This window comes from Macaca mulatta, chromosome 6 (assembly GCF_049350105.2).
Source record: "Macaca mulatta isolate MMU2019108-1 chromosome 6, T2T-MMU8v2.0, whole genome shotgun sequence".
NCBI lineage: Eukaryota > Metazoa > Chordata > Mammalia > Primates > Cercopithecidae > Macaca > Macaca mulatta.
Genome location: NC_133411.1, coordinates 159,557,526 through 159,575,438, shown reverse-complemented (window position 1 = coordinate 159,575,438; position 17,913 = coordinate 159,557,526). Strand labels below are relative to the sequence as shown.

At 52.0% G+C, this 17,913-nt stretch overlaps 1 protein-coding gene across 6 annotated transcripts in view; it reads right to left on the bottom strand.

The window, feature by feature from the left end:
* Positions 1-17,913, bottom strand: part of SYNPO (synaptopodin) — a 74,701-nt gene that overhangs the window by 48,926 nt on the left and 7,862 nt on the right. Inside the window, exons 1-2 of one of the 6 annotated variants that reach the window (XM_077937342.1) lie at positions 10,072-10,175; positions 9,265-9,431 (exon numbers count right to left, since the gene is read on the bottom strand). The exons of 4 other annotated variants lie outside the window; for them this stretch is intronic. The gene's annotated coding sequence lies outside the window, so the exon portion shown is untranslated. Of the gene's footprint in view, positions 1-9,264; positions 9,432-10,071; positions 10,193-17,913 lie in introns of those variants that run through there. One more of the 6 variants, XM_015141238.3, reaches the window with a different exon arrangement.

Genomic DNA, 17,913 nt, shown 5'->3' with positions numbered 1-17,913 from the left:
GCCTGGGGTCTCAAAATGCTCTTCCAGCTTTAGACTGCCTGTGGAACCCGGCACCCAGGATGCTGGGGGACTCAAGCCTGTTCCAAGTGGACTCACTGAAGCCAGCCTGCTCACAGAATCAGCCAAGTCCCCAGTACGTCACATCTATTTCTGCCCTGCTGGGTTTATAAATACATGGGCCAGGGAATCAGCTTCAGAGGAACTAGGGAGACTGAAGTCATGGCTATAAATACGGGGCTGAGACTGGCTGGGTCAGGTAGGGGTGTGGCAGGGCAGAGGCCACTCTGCACACAGTCCAGTCTCCCTTGGCCACACCAGAAAATGGGGGCTCAGATGGAGAAGGACTTGCCCAATGCCATGCAGTCAGCGTAGGGGGAGAGGGCTAGCACACAGGGCCCAGGTTCTGAGACTGCTTCTCACTGCCACCCCCTGCCACATTCACAGTGTCCCCTCACCCTGTCCCCCAGTTTAAACAAGAGACTGAGACTGATACTACGATTTCAGTTTCTATAATAAACTTATGCTGATAACATACTGCTTTTTACCTGTTGCATACACTGGGGCTCCCAAATATTGCACTGCAGAAAGGGTTCAAGGACTAAAAATTCAGAAAATGCCTAACCAGCCAGGCATGGTGGCTCACGCCGGTAATCCCAGGATTTTGGGAGACTGAGAGGGGCGGATCACTTGAGGTCAGGAGTTCGAGACCAGCCTGGCCAAAAGAGTGAAACCCCATTTTTACTAAAAATACAAAAATTAGCTGGGCATGGTGGTGCATGCCTGTAATCCCAGCTACTCTGGAGGCTGAGGCAGGAGAATTGCTTGAACCCAGCAGGTGGAGGTTGCAGTGAGCCGAAATAGAGCCATTGCACTCCAGCCTGGGAGACAAGAGTGAAACTCCATCTCAAAAAATTAAAAAAATTAAAAATAAAAATAGAAAATGCTTAACCATGCCTACCAAATGGGATCCCTTCTTCTCCATGCCAAGTGGCCCAGCTGTGTGCTGAAGCCAGCCACACTGTCTCAGCAGCCAATGTACCCTTTCCCAGCTCTGCATTCAGGGACATTGTCAATGGCTTAAAATGGGCCACAGTGGGAGTAGCTACACCACGGAAATTGGCAGGTGCTACAAATCATAGCTCTTTTTCTCCAGAGAGCAAGTTGTTAGACATTTATCCACACACCGCTGGTTAAAACCATGGCCAGTGAATCCCTACCATACCCATTTCCTGACTGGCTGAACTTGCTCCAGTTACCTTTCTTCTGGGAGCCTCCAATCTTTCATCTGTGGAGTGGGAACACTAACCACACCTGCATCATAGTGACTGTGAGGGCTACCGGAGCTGGTGCCCCTGAGGGTTAGCATGGCAATTCCCAAACTTGTCCAACTCATCAGAATCACCTGAGGATCTTTTACACATTCCAAAGCTCTGGCCGCACCCCAGACAAATTAAATCACAACCTCTGGGGGTAGGACCTGTGTTCAGTGTATTTTGAAGCTTCTCAGATGGTTCCTATGCGCAGGTAGGTTTGGGAACCCTCACTCTTTACAAGCACTATGTAGCTGCCCAGAGATCATACAGGGATGGGGAAAGTGCAGACCCCACATCACTGCTCCATTGTTTAACTCCTGGGGTTTCAGGGGAAAAAAAGCTGTATTAAGAATAGTGGGTTTTCAAAGATTAATAAGCCATACTGCTATAAAGACACACACACACACGTATGTTTATTGCAGCACTATTCACAATAGCAAAGACTTGGAACCAACCCAAATGTCCATCAATGACAGACCGGATTAAGACAATGTGGCACCATGAAATACTATGCAGCCATTAAAAAGGATGCATAGTTCATGTCCTTTGTAGGGACATGGATGCAGCTGGAAACCATCATTCTCAGCAAACTATCGCAAGAACAAAAAACCAAATACCGCATGTTCTCACTCATAGGTAGGAATTGAACAATGAGAACACTTGGACACAGGAAGGGGAACATCACACACCGGGGCCTATTGTGGGGCGGGGGAGGGGGGAAGGGGGAGGGATGGCATTAGGAGATATACCTAATGTAAATGACGAGTTAATGGGTGCAGCACACCAACATGGCACATGTATACGTATGTAACAAACCTGCACGTTGTGCACATGTACCCTAGAACTTAAAGTATAATAATAATAAAAAAAAAGAATAGTGGGTTTTATTCATTTGTTTTTTCTGTTTAAAAGCCTAACCAATCTAAAGGAACCATGGGAGGAGAGGCCCTTACCCTCTCCTTTGCAGATGTGGGCCTGGCTGCCCCAGACTCCAGAACAGATGGGCCACAGGCTTATAGGCCCTGAGGAAGCTTCACTTCATGGGGTACCCAGCTGGCCAGCCAGGGAGACGGAGGGGCTTCGGGCTGGCCTCTCTTCCTCCGCTGGAGAGTCATGCTGGCCCTTTTGGGTCCACGGGCCAAAGGTTCATGAAGTTGGCTCTGCCTGCGAGACATCGAGCTCCTGGCTTGAAGGACTTGGATTAAGAAGGGTGACATCAGTGCACAGTTTATGCCAAGGGCTTAGGGCCTCAGTCCAGTTTCTCCCTGGACCACCACCAACAACAACCAGTGATAAAAATAATCATACTAGTGACTGACATTTATGGATTCTTCCTATACACTAGGCTATACCACAGCGAGTGCCTCGAAAGGCAATACGGTATAGCACTGTGCCATCCAACATAGTGGCCACGAGCCACATGCGCTACCAAGCACTTGAAATGTGGCTAGCCCACATTGAGATGTGCTGTAAATGAAGAATACACACCACATTTCCAAGACTTAGTACCAAAAAAAGAATGTAAAATGTCTCATTAACAAGTTTTTTTTATTTTTTTATTTTTATTATTATTTTTTTGAGACAGAGTCTTGCTCTGTTGCCCAGGCTGGAGTGCAGTGGCTCGATCTCGGCTCACTGCAAGCTCCGCCTCCCGGGTTCACACCATTCTCCTGCCTCAGCCTCCCCAGTAGCTGGGACTACAGGCGCCTGCCACCACGCCTGGCTAATTTTTTGTATTTTTAGTAGAGACAGGGTTTCACCGTATTAGTCAGGATGGTCTCGATCTCCTGACCTCGTGATCCACCCGCCTCGGCCTCCCAAAGTGCTGGGATTACAGGTGTGAACCACCACGCCCGGCAACAAGTTTTTTTCTTACATTTATTACATGCTAACATGATGCTATTCGGAGTTTAAATAAATGCATTATTATAATTGATTTCACGGGCTTCTTTTTTCCACCTTTTTAAAAACCTTTTAGTGTACCTGCTAGATAATGTAATATTACATATGTGCTCACCTTATGTTTCATGGTACAGCACTGGCATTGCAGTCAGGAGGGCTGGTCTCCACTGCCACACTCCAGCACTGCATTGTGCCACATACCAGCTGTGACACCTGGAACAAGTTATATCACCCTCTGTACCTCAGTTTCTTCATCTGTAAAACTAGAATAATAATAGTACCTACTTCTCATTTAAATGTGCCTGGCAAAGAAAGTCCTCAATAAAGATCAGCTCTCCCGGCAGCCCTTGGCATTGGCCTAAGTGATCCCTTGGGTTATTACGTGCCTCAATAGGTACTGAGCTCCCTGTCACTTGTGGTAAACAAGCAGAGAATGAGAAACTCTTCAGCAGAAATGAACTGACCCCAATATTACAAGAAACCCAGACCAGCACAGAGCATGGTAAGACCATAACCACCTTCACTCTGGACATTCTACCTTTATTAATGCAGCCTAACATCAGATTCGCTTTTTTTTTCTTTCATCCCTATTATGCTTATGGTCCACAAAGAAGTCACTAAACAACTGCTACTTTTATGCCATATCTCCCACATCCTGTACCTGGGCAGTTGGCATTTTGAGCTCAGTGGAGGACCTGACACGTATTTAAGTGAGTTTGGCATCATGCTGACAAGGACTCTCAGTAAGGACTGGAGCCCAGACTCAAGTTTATCAAAAGATTATAACCCCTCCCCCTACTCCTAACATAGGATGAAATAAAATAATGGAAGGGAAATACGTTTTGTCAACAGTTATCCAAGGTTACTATTAAGTCCATTCAGGACTCACTTGTTGAGTCTGGCAAGTGTGAGGGCGTCAGATACTGGTCAGGGAAGGGCTGGAGGATAGTATAGGCTCAAGAGTTGGGAGCAGGTCAAGGAAAGGATGACACCAAAAGAGAAGGCTGAAGGGCGCTGAGTCTAACTGTAGATTTGCTCGGTTGGCCAGCCCCTGTCACCTGCCTCTCCTCGTCACTGAAGCTTTGGCTCAGCACACACTCAGAAGTTCAGCCCTGCTCCTTCTAACCCCTGTGACCATGGGCAGGTCACTTTCTCTCCCTGGACCTGAGAAAGGGCAAAATCATGTTGCTGCTCCACAGGGCATGGCAATACTGGAGGTGAAAGAGCTGGTCCCCACACCTGGTGCAGAGCAAGAGCCCAGTGCTCTGAGACAGTGTGGGGGCGCGGTCCGCCAGCTGGCCCAGTGCTGAGACAGTGTGGGGGTGCGGTCCGCCAGCCGGCCCAGTGCTCTGAGACAGTGTGGGGGCGCGGTCCACCAGCCAACCCAGTGCTCTGAGACAGTGTGGGGGCGCGGTCCACCAGCCAACCCAGTGCTCTGAGACAGTGTGGGGGCGCGGTCCGCCAGCCGGCCCAGTGCTCTGAGACAGTGTGGGGGCGCGGTCCGCCAGCCGGCTCTGCGCACTGGCAGCTTGCCTTGGAGAAGCCATAAAGGAATGGTGTGGCTTTGGGCAAGTGACTTCCCCTCTTCTCCATGTACAAATCAGGACTAATCACAGTGCCCACCTCATAGAGTGGTTGTTGTGAGGATTAAACAAGTTAATATAAGAGCCTAGAACAGAGCCTGACACGTGGCGATGCCCAGTATACAGTAGGTGTTATTATTGCAGTGAGGGAGTTGAGCCTGACTAAGTTGTTGGGGCAGAGGGGAGCAGGTTGAACGAGAAGTAGCTACAGAAATACACCATCCCAGCATCTGTCCTCCAGCTTGGAGCTTCTCTGCTGTGTGTCTGTGCGCGCATGCGTGTCTACCTCTGTCTGTGTGTTTATGTATTCACTGTGTATATTTGTATGTGAATCTTGTGTTTATGTGGATATCTGCATGATATCTGCATGATATCCACGTGCGTGTATGTTTGTGTGCATGTGTATATGTCTGGGCGTGTATCTGTGTCTGTGTGTCTATACTTGTTTCTATGTGACATTTTGTATATATGTGTCTGTGTGTAATCTGTGTAATTGTTTCTTTGTGTGTATCTATGTAACTGTGTGTAAGGGTGATGTATATGTGTCTCTGGGTATGTATGTATGAATCTGTGTGTCTCTGTGTGTGTGTGTCTATGTATATCTATCTGTGTGTATTTGTGTGTCTGTGTGACTGTTTAGTCATGTGTTTGTGCCTGTATTTATGTGTGTGTCTGCATGTGTCTCTGTGTGTCAGTGTGTGCTTATCTGTCAGTGTGTGCATGTTTGTGTGTGTGTGTGTGTGTGTGTGCGTGTGGTGGGGGTGGTTGGAGTCTGTCTGCAGAGCTGCTGGGAGTGGCCCAGGAGGTGGTTCAGCCAGACCAAACAACCCCAGCGAGCTTGCAGCTCCAGGCTTTTCTCCTGACTCTGTTTGCTTTCTTCCTCTGCTTTCCGGTCCCCTTTAACCCATTCCTGCTCCAGTGGAGCTGGGAAAGAGGCCCTGTCTGGGTAGGTACCAAGGGCCTCCCCTTCCCCTCTCCCCATAAGGTTTTCTACCTTCTTGCCTCCACCCCTCCATCCCTGCCTTGTTGCCACGTTGATCCCACAGAGGCCCCTTCCCTGTCTGAGCCTCAGTTTTCTGAGTTTCCTCATCTCTTTAAATATCCTTCAGGCATGAACCATCACACCATTCCTGCTGTCAGTGACAAGGAAAAGCGCTAGTCCTGACCACCTGCCAACCTGGGAGACTCGGGCAAAACATTCCAAGAAGTGCTTTTGGTAGTGTTTATGGCAAGATTTGAGACCAGCCTCAGGGAGAGCCAGGGCCTCTGGCCATCTAACCTCACTACTCACAAAGGCTGTGGCCCCAACTTGGGACTATCAGAGGGGAGCAATTTGAGGAGCAAAGGCCTCTGGGTTTCCATTCAGCTAGAAGAGTGTTCATTGAGCACCTACCATGTGCCAGGAGCTTAGGGTTGGCTCATTTAATCCGCATAACTGCCTTGTGAGGTAGGTGTTATTCCTGCCCACTTTACAGATGCGGAACCTAAGACTTGGTGGGATTAGTAACCTGCTGGAAGTTATAGAGCCAGTGGGGGCGGGGATGGGACTGGAACCCAGGCCTGGGAAAGAGTTGGTGCTCTTCCCTCATCTTAGTGCACACCACTTGCGGCTGTGTTCCCCCTCTGTAAAATGTCAATCATACCCCCTCCTTAAGCCAGCAGAGTTATCAGCAGGCTTGATGCCTTTGAGCTACAATTTGTTCAGTGCCAGCTGCAGTGTGTGCCAGGGCTTCTGTGCCGCCACCCCGTGAATTTGCACAACAACCCATTTTGCAGGTCAGGAAGGTGGAGTTGAGACGTAGTCGCCTGGCAAGCTCCCACAGCTGCTACAGGAGCAGAACACGGGGTCACCTAGCTTCTCTTTTTCTTTTTGCCTCACCCAGCAGCTAACTTCAGTTTTCCCTTGCCTAAAGTTAACATTGCCACAAATAGATCTGGATGTGACTCTGTAGATAAACTGCTTTGTTGCCACTTCCACACACTGCCCCTACCAAACCTAGGAAAAAGAAATCAAAGTAAAATCTGAGGAAGTCAAGAGCCCAGAGCATCACTGTCAGTGAAGAAGTTCTAGAATCTTCAGCCTCCATCTGCACCCCATTCCTTAGCCCACCGGGGTGGCTTACTTAACCAGACCACAGTTATGGGAACAGTTTTGCTTTTAAATGAGAATGTTTCTTGGGGACGGAGTTGCTCTTTAAGCACTCATCCTCCCCACATAGCAGTGCCACCTCCCACTCCCTGGTCAGGCAGATCTCTCTGTAACGATGCCCATGCCAGGACAGCATGAAGCAGATCTCTGTTTGCCCTTGGCCTTGGGTATAGCTGCTAGTGGTTCAGCAGGACACACAAGGCCACTGAAGGCCAGTTAGAATGTGGCGTGTTCTGCAGGCGGAGGCTATGCCCCTGACCACAGCCAGCAGCTTCCCCAGGGTTTGAAACAGGATTCAAGGGAATCCAGGCCCAAGGACTCTGAATGACTCCATATGCCCATCTCCAGGAAGCCCAACTCCAAAACTCACAGAGTTCTTCCCCCTAGGAAAGGCACCCTTCCATGAGAACAGGAGTCCCTGGAAATAGGATTTTGTTTCATCCTAGGGCAGCACTAGAGAATCACTTCAGCCTCATCAAGGACAATGCCTCCTGGGGCCAGAGGAGAGGCGGACCAGAGAGGGCAAGGAGCTTGCCTAGGGTCACACTGCATGTTAGTGTCAGGGATCAGGTGGACCCAGCCCTGTGCTCCTTCCTCTGCATCTCTACCTCACCAAGAAAGGACTATGAATTCATCCCCACCCAAGGATGCTGTCCACATCCTGGAGTCAAAGCTTGGTACCCTTTGCCTGTTGCAGGACAAGACAAGAAAGAATGGTCCTGAGAGTTGCGTTTCCTGCAGCAGAGCAGGGTCAGGCTTCCCTAAAGAGCTGGTGATGAGACAAAATCACCAGTGAATATCCACATATAAGCAACTGTGGTCACAACTAACACTAACAGCAACAGCAAACCTAGCAGAAAGGGAGGAGGGAGAGGGAGTATGTCCTGAAAGATGCCAGCTCTGACCAGTTTCGCCTGGAGAACTGACGGGGGAGCTTTGCCAAGGCCCCCCCCCCAAAAAAACCCTTGCATCCTCCCAGTGCACCTCTCCCTGGCCTGTCCTGGACTGGCAGATAAAACACAGCCAAGTGGCCTGGGAGCCAGAGCTGAATGGCAGGAAAGGCCAAGGCCAGGGTGGCCTCTCGCCTACCCACCCATCCTGGTGATTCAAAGCAAGGCTGAGTCCGGACAAAGCACTTGAAAACGTCAGTCAGGGGACAATCTCTTTCCCAAACTCCTTGCCTGTGACCTTGGGCATTCAGCTTTTACTCGGGACAGCTGATCTTTTCCCCAGCTCTGCGCATTCCATCCCCTGCCCCTTCCCACATAGCACTCACAGCATACACCACACACACACACACACACACACACACACACACACACACACCCTAAGGTGGCAACTGGGCTTTCCACTCTGTAATCACAGAATTACAGGGCGGTTGCTAGTTCGTGGGGGCCAAAAGATGGTCTACATAGCAGATCACACCTTCAGGCCCTAGACAGTCAAAACCAGTGCTCTTAGGAGCATTTAAAATGATGAAAGCGGCTACGCATGGTGCCTCATGCCTGTAATCCCAGTGCGTTGGGAAGCCATGAGGGAAGGATCGCCTGTGGCCAGGAGTTTGAGATCAGCCTGAGCAACATAGTGAGACCCTGTCTCTACAAAAAATAAAAGAAAAAACAGCTGGAAGAGTTATGATCATGCTACTGGACTCCAGCCTGGGTGACAGAGTGAGACTCCGTCTCTAAAAAAAATAAAATAAACAAATAAAAATAAATAAATAAAGTGCTGGAAGCATAACGAGAGCCCATTGCCAAAATGGACAGAACACAAGAATTTTCTCCTGATCCCCGGCTTTTATTCCTTTGGGTCAATTATTCCTTTATTTCCATCTACCCGCTGACTTGACATGCTATTTAGACACCTTTCCCTAACGGGTAAAAACAACACGCACTCCTTGTTACAGTGAAAACTGGCAATCCACGTGGCACCGTCTCATGGACTGCCAGAGGTGCACACACCAGACTTTGGAAAACACTATCCTGGCCCAACTCTGCCATTGTGGGGGTAGGGAAACAGGCCCGGAGACAGGAGGAGACCTGTCCAACATCCATAGCAAGGCAGTGGCAGGGCCACCACCAGAACCCAGAGCCTGGCACCCAGTAAGGCTCATTCCTTAAGGAGAGATGATCCAGGACTCAGGTCACCTAGGCCCTCGGGGAATCCCATTTGCCACAGAACCTAAGAATGCGGACTCCAGACTTGCACCAAGGCAGAGCCCACATCCCAGTGTCCTCTGTGCCCCCGATGAGTCTGGATGGCCCACCATGTCCCTCACTGAGTGAGGCTGTCCCTCACTCAGGCTAGGTTTTCTCACCTGCCAGGGCTACAGTGGCGATGCCGAGCTCCTGGAGGTGCCTGATCTGAAAAAGATGAAAACAGACGTGGGAGCAGAGGTTGTTATCACCTCCTTGCTCTACTTCTCAGCTCTTCCCCCCGGGGAAATGGGCAGAGGTTGCACAGGTGCCAGAAGACTGAGCTGGGCTGGAAGAAAAGGAACGAAGGAGGATGGTGGTCACGAGGGAGTCTCCGCACAGTGAGAACCACCCCCTACTCAGGTGAGAATCCCCTCACCCCAGAGGGCCCTCCTAGGGGGCAGCCAGCAGGCTCCCAAGCTCTGGGTGACAGGTAGGAGTGTGCCCAGGACTCAGGCCGCAGGAGGCCACTTCAGCCCTGCAAGCAGGAACAGCCCACCGACCTGCAGACGGGCTCTCGCGTGTGCACACACGCTCATTCATGCAATAAGCACATGCACAGAACTCATTCACTCACACACTGACACACTCTCACTTGTACGGATGCAAATGACCCCGAGCCCTCCTGCACAGCCCCTCACCCACCCTGGGGCACATGGTGGGGCCAGCTGCATCTTTTCTCCCCCAGCCCCAAGCACCAGGCTTGGCGGCATCTCTGCCCCGCTGCCTGGGAGACACATGTGGTTTCAGTTAACAGGAGAGCGGGCATTTCCGTCCCAGACAGCCAGGCCCTGCCAGGGCCCTGGCCCCACAGGCGCCCGCAAGAAGGGCCACCTCCACCCCCACTCCGCCACTGACCATCCCAGGGACCCCGAGGCCCCCTCTCCCCTGGAAGGCTCTGTTCTCCTTCCCTTTGGTCGCCCCCTCACCTGTAGCCGGACACCACACCCTCCGGCGCAGCAACTGGCTGTGCCCGGGCCTCTGTCCACGGCTGCCCGGCTGCCCGCTGCCTGCCCGCCTGCTCCTCACTCGCGCTCTGTCTTGAGCAGGCTGAGCGGTATGGGAGGAGGGCAGGGTGTCAGGGGGGCGGGCGGGAGGGAGGGGAGGGGGCGTGTGGAAATGAAACTTTAATAACAGAGCCCCTTTTGTTTCCGAGCATATGGGATATTTCATACATACTGAAGACATTAGCCGTCTATATTTTTAAGGGCTTGGGGTAAAGGATGAATAAATACAGCCCATATTCTGCTTGACAAACACACACATCAGAGTACTAACTTCTGTAGCATTTCAAAACCCGAAGAAAAAGACCCCAGCGACACAGGACACTTAAAAATAAATACGTTTCCAAAACCTCAGGCTGGCTTTGCCCCTTCATGGAGCCACTTGGAGGACTCGGGGCTCCCTTTATCCCACGGCACTTCCCACCACCCCCTACACCTTCTGTGCTATTGTGGGAAGCAAGCCCCTGGAATCCAGCCCCCTTCCCCGTTTCCCTTTCCCGGATCCCCTAACGCCCAGCCAGATCCCTGAGTGTTAAGAGTTCCAGAAGAGCTTGGAATCTCTGCTCTCCTCATTGCAGAGACGGGGAACCAAGGCCCAGAAAGGAGCAGGGACTTGCCTGAGGTCACACAGCAAATCCAGATTTGGGCCAAGGGGCTGTGCCTTCTTCTTTCAACAGGAGGGATCCCCACTTCCCCACCTGGGGGATGGGACTGGGGAGACCCCAGAGCCCCAGAGGGAGGGCCGGTGTGTGGGCTGGGAGAGTGCCCGCCTTCCTTTCCCAGTGGAGCACTGCTCTGGGTATCCCCTCCAACTCTGGGCACCCATCCAGGGGTGACGTCAGCAGGGCTGGGAATGGGGCTGGCCCCAGGAAATCCCCTTCAGGCCGGCAGATCCCAACAGGCCCGGAGGCCTCAGGTGCAGGAGCCTCCCTCCTTTACAGTTCAGCTCCCAAGTCCCCTCGCACCCTCCATCTTTTCTCCAGGAACAAAAGGAGAGGCCCAGAGAGGTCTGAGGTTTGGCCAAAGTCATGCAGCAAAATGATGGCAGGACAGAGAATCGACCCCGGCTCTTCTGAACCTGTGTTTGCTGGCAAGGCTTTGCCGGCAAGCTGTCCCCAGCTCCCTCCGGGCAAGGCCCCTTGCTCGGGGTCTGTGCAGTTTCCCCACTGGTGTCTACTCAGTCTCTGGAGATGGCCTCAGGTCCCCTCTCCTGTTAGAATTCAATCCCTTCTCATCAACTGCCTAACCATCCATTTAGTTAAGCAGTTAGCACAGTGCTTGACACTTAGTAAGTGTCCATGATAAATGCAAACACTTTATTTTATTTTATTTTTATTTTTTTGAGACAGAATCTTGCTCTGTTGCCCAGGCTGGGGTGCAGTGGTTGGATCTCAGCTCACTGCAAGCTCCGCCTCCTGGGTTCCCGCCATTCTCCTGCCTCAGCCTCCCGAGTAGCTGGGACTACAGGCGCCCACCACCTCACCCGGCTAGGGGTTTTTTTTTTTTTGTATTTTTTAGTAGAGACAGGGTTTCACCGTGTTAGCCAGGATGGTCTCGATCTCCTGACCTCGTGATCCGCCCATCTCGGCCTCCCAAAGTGCTGGGATTACAGGCTTGAGCCACCGCACCCGGCCGCAAAGACTTTATTATGATGATATTGATCGAGTCCCTGCTACAACCAAGCCTGTGCCCAGCACTGGCACTGCAGTAGTTACTGTAAGACAAGCCCGCCCCCCGACCCCCATGCTCACAGTACAGAAAGAGCTTCCGTCTTTGCAGATGTCTTCTCAGGGATTCTTCCCTGATACACTTTGCAGTAGGTACCACAGTCATCCTCACTTTAGGGCAACTGAGGCTCAGAGAGGTTTACATGTCTCCCCAGGCCACACTGGTGGTGACGGGGCTGGGCCTCCTAGCAAGATTCCCTGACTCCAGAGCCGGTGCGGGTCACCCTCCTGGGGCTCACTCAGTCCTTGACCCCAGCATCGGTCCCCAGACTGCCCAGCACTGCATACCATTGGGTGACAGCCAGTAACAGTCACTTTCCTGGCCCCTGCCAGGAAGAGCACTCCCAAACCATCCACGAAAAAGGGGGCACTGATGCAGAAGCTTGCGTCCTGGGTTCTTGGCCTCACCATGCCACTAGCAAGAGTGTGGGGACCCTTCTCTAAGGACATGGTTCTTTACCTGTGAAGTAGAGATCGCCGTTTCACTCAACTGTGAGGATCACATGATATTAAAGGATGTGAGAGGGTATATACCCCGGAATACTATGCAGCCATAAAAAGGGATGAGTTCATGTCCTTTGTAGGGACCATGGATGAAGCTGGAAACCATCATTCTGAGCAAACTATCGCAAGGACAGGAAACCAAACACCGCATGTTCTCACTCATAGGTGGGAATTGAACAATGAGAACACTTGGACGCAGGGTGGGGAACATCACACACCGGGGCCTGTCGTAGGGTGAGGGGGGGGAGGGATAGCATTAGGAGATATACCTAATGTAAATGACGAGTTAATGGGTGCAGCACACCAACATGGCACATGTATACATATGTAACACACCTGCGCCTTGTGTACATGTTCCCTGGAACTTAAAGTATTAAGAAAAAAAAAAAAAAAAAAGGATGTGAGAGGGGCTTCTCCCGGTACATGGTGATTTCCCTGTCTGGAATTTTGTGTCGAGAATGGATCCTGGCATTAAATCCTGTCTGGGTTCCAACAGGCCCTGACAGGCCTCCTTGCCAATGGGTGGCCCTCAGTGTAACCTGCATCCGGCCCCAGAATCAGCTTCCTGAACAAGTCCTTCCATGTCGACAGCCCTGCAATACCGACAGCAGGTCCCCCGGCCATATGAGGGGCTAGAGGGGATTGATTCAAGGTCCCTGTGAACCTGGCCCCGACCTCAACTTCCCCCTCCTTCCCAACCCAAACCCCCCACCATGTCAGCCTGCACCTTCAGGCCTCTGGGGACCCCTCCCTCCCCACCACCGTCAGCAGCCTCTGCCTTCCACTGCCGCCATCAGCTTGCTGATGTGGGAAGTCCATGAGCTGTATTGTCTGCACACGGAACTTGCTGTTGGTAACAGTTCAGAGGCCTTTTTAGAAAGGGGCTTTCATAGGAGTTCTGGGCTGGGCTCTGCATTAGGTAGTTTTCCAGGTAGGTGGAAGGTTATTATCTGGATACTAATCATCTCATAAAATAATAAGAAAACCGCCATTGATGGAGCACTTCCTCTGTGCTGGGCACGGTGCTAAGCATTTCACATGCACCGTACATGCATTCCTGACAGCCCCAGAAAGCTGGTAGGGAGGCCAAACTGTTTGCTGAAAGCGCCCCAGCCTGTCCATGGCAGGGCGGGTATTTAAGTGTGTCCTACGAGTATGGCCTGCTACCTCCAGGCTATGCCCTTCACAGCAGCACAGACTGGCTCCGAGGGCAGCATTTTCTGTGCCTGGTGACAGGATGAGCCCCTGGAGGAGTGAGACAGCCTCAGTCTTGTCTTTCCCCTTGCAGCAGTGCTGAGTGCCGTGCTCGTTCTGAACTGGCATTCGTGAACATTTGCTGCACCGAACGCCAGAGAGGTCCTGGTTAGACTCTCAGATGGAAGGAGGTAGTGTGTGTTTCTCTGTGGGCGGGGAACACCACTTCCTTGGCCTGGCGAGCCCTGCCCAACCTACGTGGAGCCCATGACCACGGTGTGTTGCGAGGGCAGTGAGTGTTCACAGGCAAGACCCCACTACTGAGAAGCGTGAGGGTTTTGACCCACGCTGTTTCTGATCCAAGGAAGTTTTCCCCTCCGTCCCACCCCCAGGAAGTCCCTATATTCATGCCAAATTTATTGTGGTCCGGGTGTGGTGGCTCACGCCTGTAATCCCAGCATTTTGGGAGGCTGAGGTGGGCAGATCACTTGAGGTCAGGAGTTCAAGACCAGCCTGGGCAAGATGGTGAAACTCTGTCTCTGCTAAAAATACAAAAATTAACCAGGCATGGTGGCGTGCGCCTGTAGTCCCAACTACTCAGGAGGCTGAGGCAGGAGAATCACTTGAACTCAGGAAGCGGAGGTTGCAGTAAGCAAAGATTGTGCCACTATACTCCAGCCTGGGTGACAGAGCGAGACTCTGTCTCAAAAAAAAAAAAAAAAAAAAAGCTGGCCGGGCACAGTGGTTCACGCCTGTAATCCCAGCACTTTGGGAGGCTGAACTGGGTGGATCACCTGAGGTCAGGAGTTCCAGACCAGCCTGACCAACATGGAGAAACCCCGTCTCTACTAAAAATACAAAAAATTAGCCGGGCGTGGTGGCGCATGCCTGTAATCCCAGCTACTCCAGAGGCTGAGGCAGGAGACTCACTGGAACCTGGGAGGCGGAGGTTGCGGTGAGCCAAGATTGCACCATTGCACTCCAGCCTGGGCAACAAGAGCAAAACTCCGTCTCAAAAACAAAACAAAACAAAACAACAAAACCAAATTTAGTGTGGACACTCCATCAGCACAGCACACTATGTCCCAGAACTCTTGGGCTCACTGAGCCTCCTATGTATGTTGATGGTGAGGGATGGGAGACAGCCGAGAGGTGCAATGTCTAAGAAAACAGTCCTTGAGCAATGGGCTCAGAGTAAGAGGCGTTAAATGGAGACTTGAAGAAACAGGAAGCTCCAAAGCCCACTGTCTGCCACTAGCCAACTTAGCAGAAGCCACAGGAAGACAGCGGGATTGTATTGATTTCCCAAGGAAGGCAGATTGAGACACAGCACTAGGTCCCCAACCCTCACTATCAAGCAGGTGCCAGCCCTACAGCCAGGTTCCCCTTCTAGAGTTCAGAATGTGGACAGAAGTCATGAGGTTTTCCAGCTCTTGCAAATGGCTGGGCACACGATGGGGCCCCGTGGGTGTGAAATGCGTACACTATCTTCCCTTACCTTCCAGCCTCCTTGCCCTGCCTTGGGTCTTTGCATGGGGGATCTGAGCCCGTGCAGGAGGTGGCAGCCTCTTCTGGGTCCCCTACCCTTGCTCAGCAGGAGACACTGCTCACCAGACACATTCTGGGACCCAGGGACCTCAAGAAGGTACCGTGGGCTGTGGGAGGGGTGGATCACTGGCCCAGGAACCTTCATCTCTGGCAGAGCAACCTTCACCAGGGCCCCTTCTGACACATGAGCCGTCCTGATCAGATCACTGGTAATTGAGTTGCCTTGGGGGGTAAATTCCATCCAGATGTGGAGGGCGGGGTGGACTTCCTGAGCAGAGCAGGGGCGGGGCACTGATACATGGGGCCAGTCTGTCAACTCACCAAGTACCTAGGAGGCCTGGGATGGAACATCATCTTTTGAAAAAACCAGATGTAGAATTTCAAGGCCAGGATATCTGAGTCCAGCCTTCTTAGTGAGCAGATAAGGAAACTGAGGCCTAGAGAGCCTAGAGAACAAAAAGGACTAGTCCCACAGTGACTGCTGGATTTGTGGGATCAGAATTCCAGATCTCCTATCTGGCCAGATCTCTTCTCTGGGGGTGTTAAGGGGAAAGTCGGCAGGGTGGCCCCCTCCCCCAGGAATCTCCATCAAACCCTGGATTCGGAGGTCAGGAGTAGGGGTCAGGAGCAGAGAATCTGTGGTTGGGGGAGGCTCTAATCACCTCCAGCTTAAACCCCCAAACCATAGAGAGCTGTGTTTTATTTGCAGAGATTGTGGGGACGGAGGAGAAAAGAGTCTAGGGGCAAGCCTGTGAACAAGACTTCCCCCCAACCCACCTGCCCTTGCAGGGTCATGGGAGAGCCTGTGGCCGGGGCCTCTTTTCCCAGGGGAGGCCCCTCCATGCTTCTCTCCTTTGAGAAGAGCCGCTGGGCCACATACCTTCCTGGCTCCTTTGGGCCGACTTACGGGAAGGCAGGAAGGGGCCAGCCAGCTAGGGGGGTGGGGGGCATGAGAACTTGGAGAGAATGAGAGGAAATGAGGGGGGGAGTGGGCTGGGGTGGGGGGAGATTAAGAAGGGAATTTTTTTCCTCCTGCCTCATGTTTTGGCTGCCTTAGTGTGAACATGTCTAGGCGCCTTATCGCGAAGGCCAGCACAGTCTGCATGAGAAAGAAAATAGTGTCTGCAGCGGAGAAAATTACATCTTGATAAAATAGCCCTTTGGAATGACATTGTGGGTCTCTTATCAGCGAGTGGCTAGGCCTTACATACCTCTTGTCTGCCTGTCCCCAGGCCCCCAGATCCCTCCTTTTCTTCTCTCTCCCCTGTCTCCTGACTCCCAAAGCCTACCCAGAAAGTGGCCTATGCCGAAACTGTCAGCGAAGTGTGGAGACCCAAGTTCTAGTCCTGTCGCTCCTGATGCTGTGAGACCTGAGCCAAGTTCTTCTCCTCACTGGGCCTCTGTTTCCCTTCAGTGAAGAACAGGGAAAGGTGGAGGAGCAAGATGGTTTCTGAAGATCCTTCCAGCATTAGCATCTCACAGTGCTGACATTTTCATACTTGGTGATTCTGTGTGTTTTGAACTTTTCCAACCTCTTCCCAAATGCCATCGCATGCTAAATGTCTACAATCTAAAATGTGCAAATCCCCTTCATTTCCATTAGACACATGAAGTTCTCGCTTCATCTCAAGGTAAAGCTACCCAACCCAGAGTCTCTGCAGCTCAGAAGAGGGTCTGCCTTAAGCTTCCGCCTGAGAAGTCTTGCAACAGCACGAGGTCTTCCAACTTTTTAGGCATAAGTATTTTTTGCCTCAAAATATTTCCTCCATGGAAACCCATATAAAATAACAGACAAGTGAAGCCATCATGCCTGCTTCATCCCATCCCCCCCATCCTCCACGTCTGCTCCCCTCAGGCCTCTGACCTCCTTCCACAGCATCCGAGGTCCCACTGAAGCCCCTTGCAAACTTCTGGGGCAGCGGATGGAGGTCTGGACATAGCAGCAAGAGTCCCGCTCAGCCATTACGTTGCTGTGCAAACTTGGAAGAGACTTTCCCCCTCTCTGAGCCTCAGTTTTTATCATCTGAAAAAAACTGAGAAGAGTGTTCACCACGCGCACCTCCCCAGGTTGTTCAGGGATAAACTAAGTGGTAAATAGGAAAGTGCTCTGTGAACTGAAAGACTTGATGATGATGAGAGAACTTGTAGTCTGCAAATGTGAGGCCCGGGAAAACTTGTAGTGACCATCTGTGCAATTCCTTCTTCTTACAGTTGGGGAGACTGAGGCCCAGGGAGAGGGGGAAGGAATTTGACAAAGGCCACACAGTGAGATGGCAGCAGATCCAGGGGCAGGTGGAGGGACCCATGCCATCTATCAGGAAGGCCTGTTGGTAGGTTGGGGGGGAAACTGGTTGCTTTTTAGGGATCCTGCCCAGCTTGAGGATTTGCTCTGACCTCTCTGAGCTACTCAGAGTCTGGGTTTTCCCCACTTCCAGCCTCCTGGCTTTGCAAGGCAGGGATGGGGAGAAAGCCCCTTTGTGTGGCAGCCAAGCCCCAGCTCTGACCCAAGTTTCTGTTCCCTAAAGATCTTCCCCCGGCAGAGAAGCCTCAATCTGCACTGCCCCAGCCCCACTTGGCCAGGCTTCCCTGCCACCTTCCACACCACCCTCAAGCCGCAAGTCTTGGCCCACACACAGGATTCCACAGAGCGCCTCTGTCCTCTGGCCATCTGGATGGCAGGGCGGGAGCTAACACACATCTGCAGGCTGAAGAAGGATAGCACCAGGGCCAGCATGGCCATGCAGGGTACCCCCCTTCGCCCAGCAGGGACACCCACTGCCCCAGGTCTGACTTC